Source organism: Danio rerio, chromosome 3 (assembly GCF_052040795.2).
Source record: "Danio rerio strain M-AB ecotype USA chromosome 3, GRCz13ab, whole genome shotgun sequence".
Lineage (NCBI taxonomy): Eukaryota > Metazoa > Chordata > Actinopteri > Cypriniformes > Danionidae > Danio > Danio rerio.
This window is the reverse complement of record NC_141023.1, coordinates 50,629,843-50,640,452: the sequence shown is the minus strand read 5'-3', so window position 1 is coordinate 50,640,452 and position 10,610 is coordinate 50,629,843. Positions and strand designations below refer to the sequence as shown.

Sequence of the window (10,610 nt, the reverse complement as noted above, 5' to 3'; positions counted from 1 at the left end):
ATTATTTACTTATGATTTAATTATTTTTATCAAAACTCTCAAAAATGGATTTAGTTTTAAAAATGAAAGAAATTGCATGCATAATTTTTTTATTGTTGTTGTTGTTTTTATTTATTTGATGACCAGATGGCTACATTTAATTCGTAAAAAAAAACATAATTGGTAAAAATATCAACAATTTAAAATAGTACTTTGATTTTAATATCTGAATATATTTTATATTTAAATTTAATCCTGCATACAAAAATAAATTTCATCTTCAGTCATCAATTTTTCTTCAGAAATCATTCTCATGTGTTGATTTACTCAACACATGAGAATGAATAAATTTACAGAATAGAAAACAATTGTAGCTGTTTGTTTGTTTGTTTTTTCTGGTCAATTTAATATATCATTGATGAATTTTTTATTTTCTAAAAAACAAAGATGAAACATAAAACCAACGTAAAACAAGACACTGTGCAACTAACCTTCTATCGACTGAGGTATGCAAATACATGTACAGTACATCTAAACAATTTTATTTTAACACTAAAACACACAATGCACAGAAATGTGCATACATAATCAAGTTGCCAGCTAAAGCTAAAACATAAGTATTAAACTTATTTCGCTTATGCAAGTTGTAATATTATTTACTATATCTGACAAAATTAATAAGTATATGTTTTTAGAGTCAGATCAGGTGGAAACACTGCACTGTAAAGTTGTGGGTGACAATTTATTTATTTATTTTATGCTAGAATTCACATTAATAACAAACTATAAACTATGACTATTTGGTCAATAAACTACCAAATAGCTGCTTATTAATAGTTCGAAAAGTACTTGTTGTTTACAGGTTCTGGTTAGGATTAGGGACATCAAATAAGATCATATTTTACAACTAAAAACAGTTAAAATCTCAATAACATGCAAAAAATTTCCCAGTAGTAAAATATTTGGAATTGTTGCACACTGGGATGTTTCCAATAGTTCAATTTGTTGGTTAATATTTATAATATATAAATAAATTTAATATAGGTGGCACGGTAGCTCAGTGGTTACCATGAGATTTCTGGTTCAAGTCCGAGCTGTGCCAGTTGGCATTTTAAAGCTGGATTGTTAGGTATTCTCTTAAATTCAAGGTGCAGAAGGTGATTTTCCTCAATGCTAAAAGCTTAGCATAAATCTCTGAATAACAGTCCCTCCCATGCCGTCTAGAGCCATGCCTCTTTAAACACGAGCACAGCAAAAGAACCCTCTCTCATGTGTTAAAAGTGACTAGTGCTTGTCCGGCAGTGTGCAAGCCAAACTGACATGCTATTTCAGAGTGAATATTAGAGTTGCATGGTAAACAATATAGGGAGACGCTAGCGGTATTTACTTGTGTTTTGTTGTTAAACTAATTAAAATCTACATTATCGGTGCTGTAAAAGGTCCCTTATGAAACTGAAAATAGTCTTATCAATCTTTCATCTGAAGATTTTAGTGGCTGAACAACACTTATGTGAAGATATAACCCGTTTGTAACAACAACTTCTAACATTACAGCTTTGCATGAAGCTAAAGCAGTTTTAAAACACAACATTACCTGTCTAAGAGAAATCCTTCAGACATTGTGTCATCCGTTCTCCAGCGTGCAAAGGTAACTCCAATATTGATTCAGTTTTTTAAAAAGTTTTGATTCAGCATGCTTTTACCGATCATGCGTGCGCTCTCTCTTGTGAACGTTCAAATCTGCATTTGCTGACAGACAGGCTGGGCTACTTATCGGAATTATGAAAGATGTCGGTTTGACTCTATTTAATTGGATGAAAATTTTTTAGTTTTATGCCTTACCCACAATATAAAAAATATATAAATACATTAAGATAAATTACTTCAATCATTACTATTGGACTGTGAAGAGACTTTCAACCAGCACAACAAAAAATGCTTCTGAAGACAGTCACCTACTGCACCTTTAAGTGAGAATGTACGTGTGGATTTAGTGTTTGAAAGGGTGACCACACTTGGCAGGTTTGGTCTGATTAACTCTATTGGGATTGCTATTTTAGTGCAGCACAGATAAAAAAAGTCTGGACACTGTCAACAGACCCTATGTACAGAATGGCTAAAAAAACGCTGGCTCTCTTTTTAATTTGGTTTTATTCAGCTGAATCATGAATACACCATGAAACACGGATATCTAATGTAACCCAAAACAAGCCACTATTTCAAAAGATTGAACACTAAAAAGGACACAGTTTGGTTACCAGGAGGTCTCTGGTTCGAGTCAGAGCTGGGCCAGTTGGCATGTCTGTGTGGAGTTTGTTGGGTTCCTTTGGACAGAGGTGGGAGTAAGTCACACATGTGCAAGTCACAAACAAGTCTCAAGCAAGTCAAGTCAATTTTTGTCAGACTCAAGTCAAGTCACTGCTTATCTCAAGTTGTCAAATCGTAGCTTGTTCTAGCAAGTCATTTTCAAGTGAATCAAATGTTTGTTGATTGTTTTTACTTTTGCAATTTCTTTTGCAATTTATATTTACATAAATAAGTTTTGGTTTTGTATGTAATGCATAATATATAACAAAAAGTTATGTTTTAACAAAAACAAGTTATTTCGAGTCATCTAACTCAAGTCCAAGTCAAGTCTCAAATCATGACAGTCAAGTCCAAGTTAAGTCGAGTCTTTTTTGGATATTTGTCAAGCAAGTCTCCAGTTCTAAATTTTGTGACTTAAGTCTGACAAGTCAAGACTTGTGAGTCCCCCCTCTCTGCCTCTGTGTACTCTGGTTTCCCCCATAGTCCAAAGATATGCACTATTAGTGAATTAAGAAAACTAAATTAGCCGTGTATGTGTGTGTGTGTGTGTGTGTGTGTGTGTGTGTGATTATGAGAGTGTATGGGTGTTTCCTAGTTCTGGTTGCAGCTGGAAGAACATCTGCTATTAAACTATAATTCAAGAGTTCACACTTTGCTGATGATATATAAAAGCTTGTTTGGCATGCTGTCCCGGGAGAGAGCCCCAAGCTCAAGGGCTCCTCGAGCCCGGGGCTTCCTCCCGTTGGCAGAGCAAGAGGGGAGCCTGAGCTCGGTGGATCTCAGAACTCCCCTGCTGCGGTAGCTAAGGGAACACAAGGGATTAGACAAAGCTTGATTGTTATGTATGTTGAATGTCTTTGGATGGTGGGAGGAAACCGGAGAACTCGGGGAAAACCCACGCGGACACGGGGAGAACATACAAACTCCTCACAGAAACACCCACCGGTCCTGTGGAACCAGGGCTGGCAGTGTTCTTGCTGTGGGGCTCACAGTGCTAACCACTGGGCCGCCGTGCCGCCCAATCAGAGGAAAAGGAGGAGAATAGGGGAGGAGGGGGGTTTCTTCCAAGCGAAGATAAAGTGAACTGAAAACTGTGGCTCTTTATAGTAGCTTAGGGCTCATATGATTGGAAGATAGTGATTAGCAAATGCGAGACCGGCCGTGATAAATCATAAGCACGTGATCCTCTCGAAATTAGTTTATGAATAAACTTCACTTGCGACCCCTGATAAATAAGGGACTAAGTCAAAAAGTTAGAATAAAGTATGACAAAAAAAAAATGTGCAAAACTAAACCAAATCAAAGTTTTAAGAACTTAAAACTCAACAATAAAACAAATATGATCCAAAACAGCTGTTTTTTTGTCCTTAGCAAAATGTTACAAGGATTTGAACGCTTTGCAGTGCAAGTTTTATAATAATTGCTTTGACAATCACACTGGCAAACGTGGCTCTAAAAAAGTCAAGTCTCTTCTTGATGAATGACTCCAAAAGAACATAAAGCGATCCTTCAAGCAATGAGTTGTGCAAAAAAAAATGAACAACAGCCCTGTTTGCTTGTTTAAGCGTTGTGCGAGAGAAATGACAGGATTCTGGGGGTGCAGAATTGTTTAGGCAGGATTCCAGCAGATGTTTGCGCATCTCCCGTTGCTCGTCTCTAGCTCTCGGCTATAAACATGTCTCATAGCGTCAAAAGAGACTCAGGCTATAGATGCTGTTACTCTAAAGTGGGTTAAGGAACTGTTGAAAAGACATGCATCTGAACTTGTGTGCATGTGTGTGTGTTTGGCTTCAGGTCAGGGTCTCTGGACCTCCAGCACCTGTAGCTTCTATGGGATTATCAGGATTACACCAGAGCCGCCTTGTCAATCAGAGAATGAGCAGAAGCATAACTGCTGCCCACTAATCCCCTTATCTCATCTGCCACACCGGGAGTGTGCGTGTGTGTGTGTGAGATGATGACTGTATCTACACTTCCTGGATTCACTGGAGTCTGAAACACATTCGCTTCCTGTCAGTTCAGTCTCTCCTCAAAAATAAAGTGACGAGACAAACACTTTCATCCGAGATTGTAGTTTAAAAGCTGGATTGTTTGGTATTCTCTTACATAAAGTGGGAATGGACGTGTGGATTTAGTGTTTAAAAGGGTGACCACACTTGGCAGGTCTGGTTTGATTATATTAACTCTATTGGGATTGCTATGTTAGTGCAGCTTTGTTGAAAAAGTGTGGACACTGTCAACAGAACCCTATGTACACAAAACAGAAACGGCTGAAATGGTGACTCTCTTTTTAATTTGGTTTTGTTCAACTGAATCATGAATACAACATGAACCATGGATATCTAAAGTAACCCAAAACAAGACACGATTTCAAAAGATGGAACCCTAAAAAGGACAGAATATCTGTTTATAGTTATTTTCAGTGGCGAGGCAGTGGCGCAGTGGGTAGCATGTTCGCCTCACAGCAGGAAGGTCGCTGGTTCGATCCTCGGCACAGTTGACGTTTCTGTGTGGAGTTTGCATGTTTTCCCTGCCTTTGCGTGGGTTTCCACCGGGTACTCCGGTTTCCCCCACAGTCCAAAGACATGCGGGACAGGTGAATTGGGTTGGCTAAATTGCCCATAGTGTATGAGTGTATGAGTGTGTGTGTTAATGTGTGTGTGATGTTTCCCAGAGATGGGTTGCGGCTGGAAGGGCATCCGCTGCATAAAAACTTGCTGGATAAGTTGGCGGTTCATTGTGGCGACATATGTGTCGCCCCCGGATTAATAAAGAGACTAAGCCGACAAGAAAATGAATGAATGAATGAATGAATGAGTTATTCTCAGCACAATGTTGACCATTGCAGTTCAATTCAGCCATCAAAAATTTGTTCTCAAAAAGATTCAAATAGTTGTATAAATGAAAAGAAAGCTTATTTATTTAGCTTTTAGATTAAGCATCTGATACCACAATTACAAACAACTGACCCGGCTGTTTTTGTGATTTATATTTGTGTATGTGGGCCGTTCTTTAACTATGGGCACTTTTAGCTTTGTGAAGTTGAGTAAAAAAAAACTTGTTCAAAGTTAGAGTAACATAGCCTCATAAGTTTAAACATTAGTTTTAAGATCTGTAAGAGGACCAACTCAGATAAGAAGAGAAACATTGTTTCCACTGTGAACTGAACAAATGTCATTTCCACCACATCTAAGGATACAGCTTATTTCAAAATTGAATCAATTATGGCAGTCAGACATTGTTTAAGATCCTTTTTGTATCTAGTTTAACCAATCGTTTCACAATATATGTAATAATTATACATTTGTCAATGAAATAAATTAGTTATATGCGGAATTGTACACCTGTCACACTCTAAAATGTAATATTAATTTGGTTAAGAGCTTATTGGAAAATAAATGAACTGAATATGTATATTAAATAGAGCATGAGCTTATACATTGTGAATACACTTTTAATGTGTGATGAAAACTTCATAAATATGTTTTTTTTTAAATGTGCGTAGTGATGGAAATGACTGGTGGAAATGACATTTCAACTGTTTATTGTTGTTTAAAATGAAATATAGCTTCATCAATTAGCTTTGAATTGATACTAGCCATTCATGTATACAAAACACTCTTATTTACCTTCATTTTGTTTGTTTTTAAAAACATTTTTGAAGGTGCAACATGTTTGGAAATGACGCATAATAAATGTATTTCCGTATCAAGCAGTATTTACCTTGATTTTTCTTCAAGTGTGGTTAATAAAAATGTAAATCTTCTTGAAGATGTTCTCAGATGGCACTACTCATTTTCATAAAAAAACATCTAAATAATCTTTCACACAAACTTTTTAAAGCGACATTACAGTGTTGTGGTGGAAATTACACTGATACTGTGCGACAGCCATACTTTGTATAAAAAATAATATTTATAATAGTCTCAAATTAATAACTACAAAATAATAAAATTATTTTACTTGTGCTTAATTAAGATACATTAATAGATGTCAGATAAAGAATATTTGAAAATGTTATTTTCATTATTGAAGTTTAAAACCGTGGGTGTGCAACAGGGCAAAAACTGTGATTTTGACACCTAAAATATATAATAGAAAGGTACAATAGTACATGTTGAAGACTCTTATCATGCAAAATCTATTATGAAAGCTATTTGGACAGAAATGTGTGTAAGAATAGGTAAATACAGCCATGTAGGGATGCAACGATTATAGATTTTTTGTTGTTCATTTATAATCATAGAAATAATCACAGTTTTGAAAACATAGGCTCATTCTGAAAACGTAGCCCTATGTACGTTTCTGGAGATTGCGGATTATATAGCCAGAAGTATGTATGGCTGCATTTAGCTTTTAAAATGAATGCTACAGGGCAGTTTGACGCCATTCCTTTTCATGGTTACCAACTGACCACTTACCTCTGTGTGGACAGCTGTTAAAGGGCCATGACACCCCCCACTTTCGGTTCAAGTCTACCTCTGAATTTTTTCCAAAAGTGCATCATAATGGGCATTGAGCTCCGCGATCAGAGGCAGGAGTGGGCATGGCCAGCAGAGGAGGGGAGAAGAGGGGGAGTGAACAACTGTTGTCAGTCGCTCACAAAATAAGACACAAACCGTAAGGAGACACATGATTTTAAAGTTTACAAAGTTAAAATGCAAAAAAATAAACAGTAATTTAAGCCCTGCTACATTTGTCATTCGTAATTTCATATACACAAGCACAATTTATATAATTATAAAGATAATTGTGTTCATATAGACACTATAAATGAGGACTTCTCCCTCAATCCCCGGGTCTGAATGCAGACTCAGTGCAGCAGGTCTCTTGCCCTGTCTATTTTAACCATTAGCCCTGCTGGTAATCTGAAGGATTTAGGTGAACACAGCAGCATAGCGATGTGTCTAAATGTGAACGAACTCCACTGATAAAGGACAAAGACCGCCATTCTCCAATTCTCACCCAGTCATCAACATTGGGTCTCACAGCTTGGCACTGGCAGGTCTGTCTTGCCTTCGGAAAGCACGCGCAGTCATGAATAATTAATAAGCCGGCTCTTCTCATAGGATAAGAAAACTCAGCTATGAATTATAATGAGAAACTGGCGCGTCATTTTTGCACTTGCTGTTTTGTGCTACATCACCGATTTTGATCCCGCCCCAAAAATTGTTTTATACCGGGAAGATGAAGATAGCTGACAAAAGCTCTAAATTATCCAGTTTTCCTACAATTAAAGCTGACAGGTGCTAACATTGTCTTAACTGATGCTCAACCCACACACACACACATCTGTTAAAATCTCAAGAAAAGGGTTTCTTCAACCTTTTACAATTTGTCCAGTTAGCTTGCCTTGTACGTTGGCGGACTTTAGGAACAGAGAGGAGTTGACCACAACAAAGGGGGTTCGAGTCTGGTTTAGAATGGGTCCAGAAAGCGGGTAAGACAAAAACAGAATCCAAAAAACAAAATAAACAAATAAATAACAGGGTCAGAATGTGGTAAAATCTGAAAACTGGTAAAAAAAAAATTAGGCTAGGGCTTGTCTTTTACTGAATTGCTTCTTATAACTGTTAGTTGGGTTTAGGAAATCAGGTGGGCAGGTCAATCGGTGCTTTTGAAAATACTATTGGTTTGGTTTGGGGAAAGATAATGGTGGCTCAGTCGATCAGTCAGTCAAAAAGTCAGTCGACAGCGACCTCTGGTGGATTTATGTGAGAACAGCAGGTGCTAATGGCAGTCATGATGGAAATTTGAGATCTCTAAAAGCGGACACAGTGACCTCTAGTGGAATCGCAGAAACAAAACCTGCCAAAAAAACGTAGCTCCTGGGACATCCCCAGAAACAGTTATTTTGCATGCTTTCATTTTAAAACACAACTAGTTTAGAAAATCACATAAAACTCCTTATGTTTTACAGTATTATTTTTTGCTGCTCAGTCACCAAAAAATGCAGCACAAAATAATGATTAAAAACAAACAATAGGCCAGTGGTTCTCAAACCTTTTTCCAGTACCAACTCTGAAAAAAATTTCTCTCCATGTACCACTGAGCAGTATTGAAATATAGTAGCGTAGTTAGACCAAATTAAACAATTACAGCTCTGCACAGTTCAAAAACGTGGCAGATTAATAACTATTTTAAGAAATATTTATCATTGTCAGCCACTTTAAACATTACAAATAGTCTGAGTGTTAAGACTGTACTCTGCTTACATGTATATATAAAAAACCAAACCATCAAAAAATCTAAAAATGTCAACATTTAAATTAAAATGTGCTTTTAAAAGTTAAAAATAGTAGGTTACTGTTCTTACAAAAGTTAAAAGAAAACTGCTGTGCTTAAATATCAATTATTAACATATAGTAGCTTATTCATCAACACCTGGAAATGTTGCCTCGACCTCACAAATATACGCTATATGTCATCATATTCATATACAAATCATTTTTGATAAATTTTGAAATATATGTAGCATGTACATATGACATATTTGATTCATCCACATACCACTAGAAGGAAGCCCGCATACCAGTGGTACACGTACCACAGTTCGAGAACCACTGCAATAGGCCATTTCTCTTTGAACTTAAAAATAAGTTAATTTTTTTTTTTTTTTTTACATTTGAACATAAGTAATAATTTTACACTGAAAATGAATGATAAAACAGTGAATGAATAAATATATAAAAAGTTGTATTTGTCTAATGTAAATCTAAATTACATATTAGCTTAATATTTCCCTTTAAAATAGAACAAATGTAGTCAAAGGCTGCTGAACCTCTATCAGAAAGACACTTTTGAATAACTTGGTGAGTTGGTGAAGTCAGTTATTTTCCTCGCTACTGTCGCCACTGGCTTCACTGTTTTGACTGACTGTGCATCGATAGAGTTGCTCTTCAGTGTTTAAACTTTGAAAATGAAAGCACACTGAACTGAACTGAATAGAATTTTATTACGAACTTTTGCTCATTTAGCATTTTATTTATTTATTTATTTTAGTAGAAATGTGTATATTCCATACAAAAAAATGAAGCTGATCAGTCAGTTCTTGTCCTGTGTTTTTGTCCCGGGGTGCACTCCCGACATTTTGAAAAGTTGTCTTTTTTAACTAGGTGCACCTGCAAAGTGCCATTTTTGTGCCTCCATTAAAAATAGCAAATGCACAAAAGATATGCGATATGTGAATAGCCCTTAGTTAATGGCCCCAGCCATAGATAATTCTGTGTGCATGGATATTAACCTCAGTGTACAAGCTCGAAACTTTAAGCTAGTGCACATTTGGTATGATTTTTAGTGGCAGCAGTTTTGTTCCATGCAGAAACGTCGGTTAAGAAGCCTTTATGACTTGGCAAATTAGAGCAGGTTAATAGTGAAATCACTTAATCGTTGCATCCCAACAGGCATGTAAATATAGTCCTTTTATTTAATTGTCTGAAGTTAAATCATAAATCATTCATGTGTCAATATTAAAGAGAATTATCATGACCACATTTCCAAGTGATGGGTTATGGCTGGAAACATGTGATGGATGAGGATGCTTCAGTCACACAACAGGAGTCCCAGTTTGTGGATGTTAAATCATGTTTATTTTGTACATTAACATAAAAAAATCTACTTTAACTGGGTGGGGAGAGCCAGCTCATTTGTATTTTAAAGGCACGGGTCTAAAACAACTAAAATTACCACTGACCCAAAAATTGCAACATAGGCTCATTCTGAAAACGTAGCCCTATATACATTTATGGAGATTGCGAACTATACAGCCAAAAGTACATATGGCTGCATTTGGAGTTGATATGATGCAACTTTTTCGCTGTTACGTTTGTCCAGTGGCTCACCTCGTAAGTTGGCAGATTTTTGACGTGTAGTGGAGTTGACCATGATGATGAGGTTTGAGTTCAGTGAAGAACTGTTCCAAAAAGAAGATCAGACTAAAAAAAAGTAAAAATAAATAAAACAAGTATATAACAAGGTGAGAATGTGGCAAAATCTGAAAACGCAAGCTTTTTTCTTTTTCTGGATTGTTTTTGAAAACACTGTCGGTTGGGTTTAGGGAAGTGGTTGAGCACTGGTCAAACGGTGCTTTGAAAACACTATAGGTTGGGTTTCTGGAAGGAGGAGGGTGGGTCAGTAGATCAGTCTGTCAGTTAGTCAACAGCGGCCTCTGGTGGATTTACACAAGAAGAGCAGGGTCGAATGGCACTTGTGAGAGAAATTTTAGATCCCAAAATGTGTACACAGTGGCCTTTAGTAGATTCACAACAAACAAACAAACCTACAAAAAATACCTCCTGGGACATACTTGGCTCTTTCCAGAAATG

At 36.6% G+C, this 10,610-nt stretch overlaps 1 long non-coding RNA gene across 1 annotated transcript; it reads left to right on the top strand.

Moving 5' to 3' along the window:
• Positions 1–1,301: 1,301 nt before the first annotated feature.
• Positions 1,302–7,806, top strand: LOC147846030 (uncharacterized). The gene is made up of 3 exons (XR_015481250.1): positions 1,302–4,708; positions 5,115–5,444; positions 6,666–7,806. It is a non-coding gene; the product is annotated as an uncharacterized LOC147846030 (long non-coding RNA).
• Positions 7,807–10,610: the final 2,804 nt, after the last annotated feature.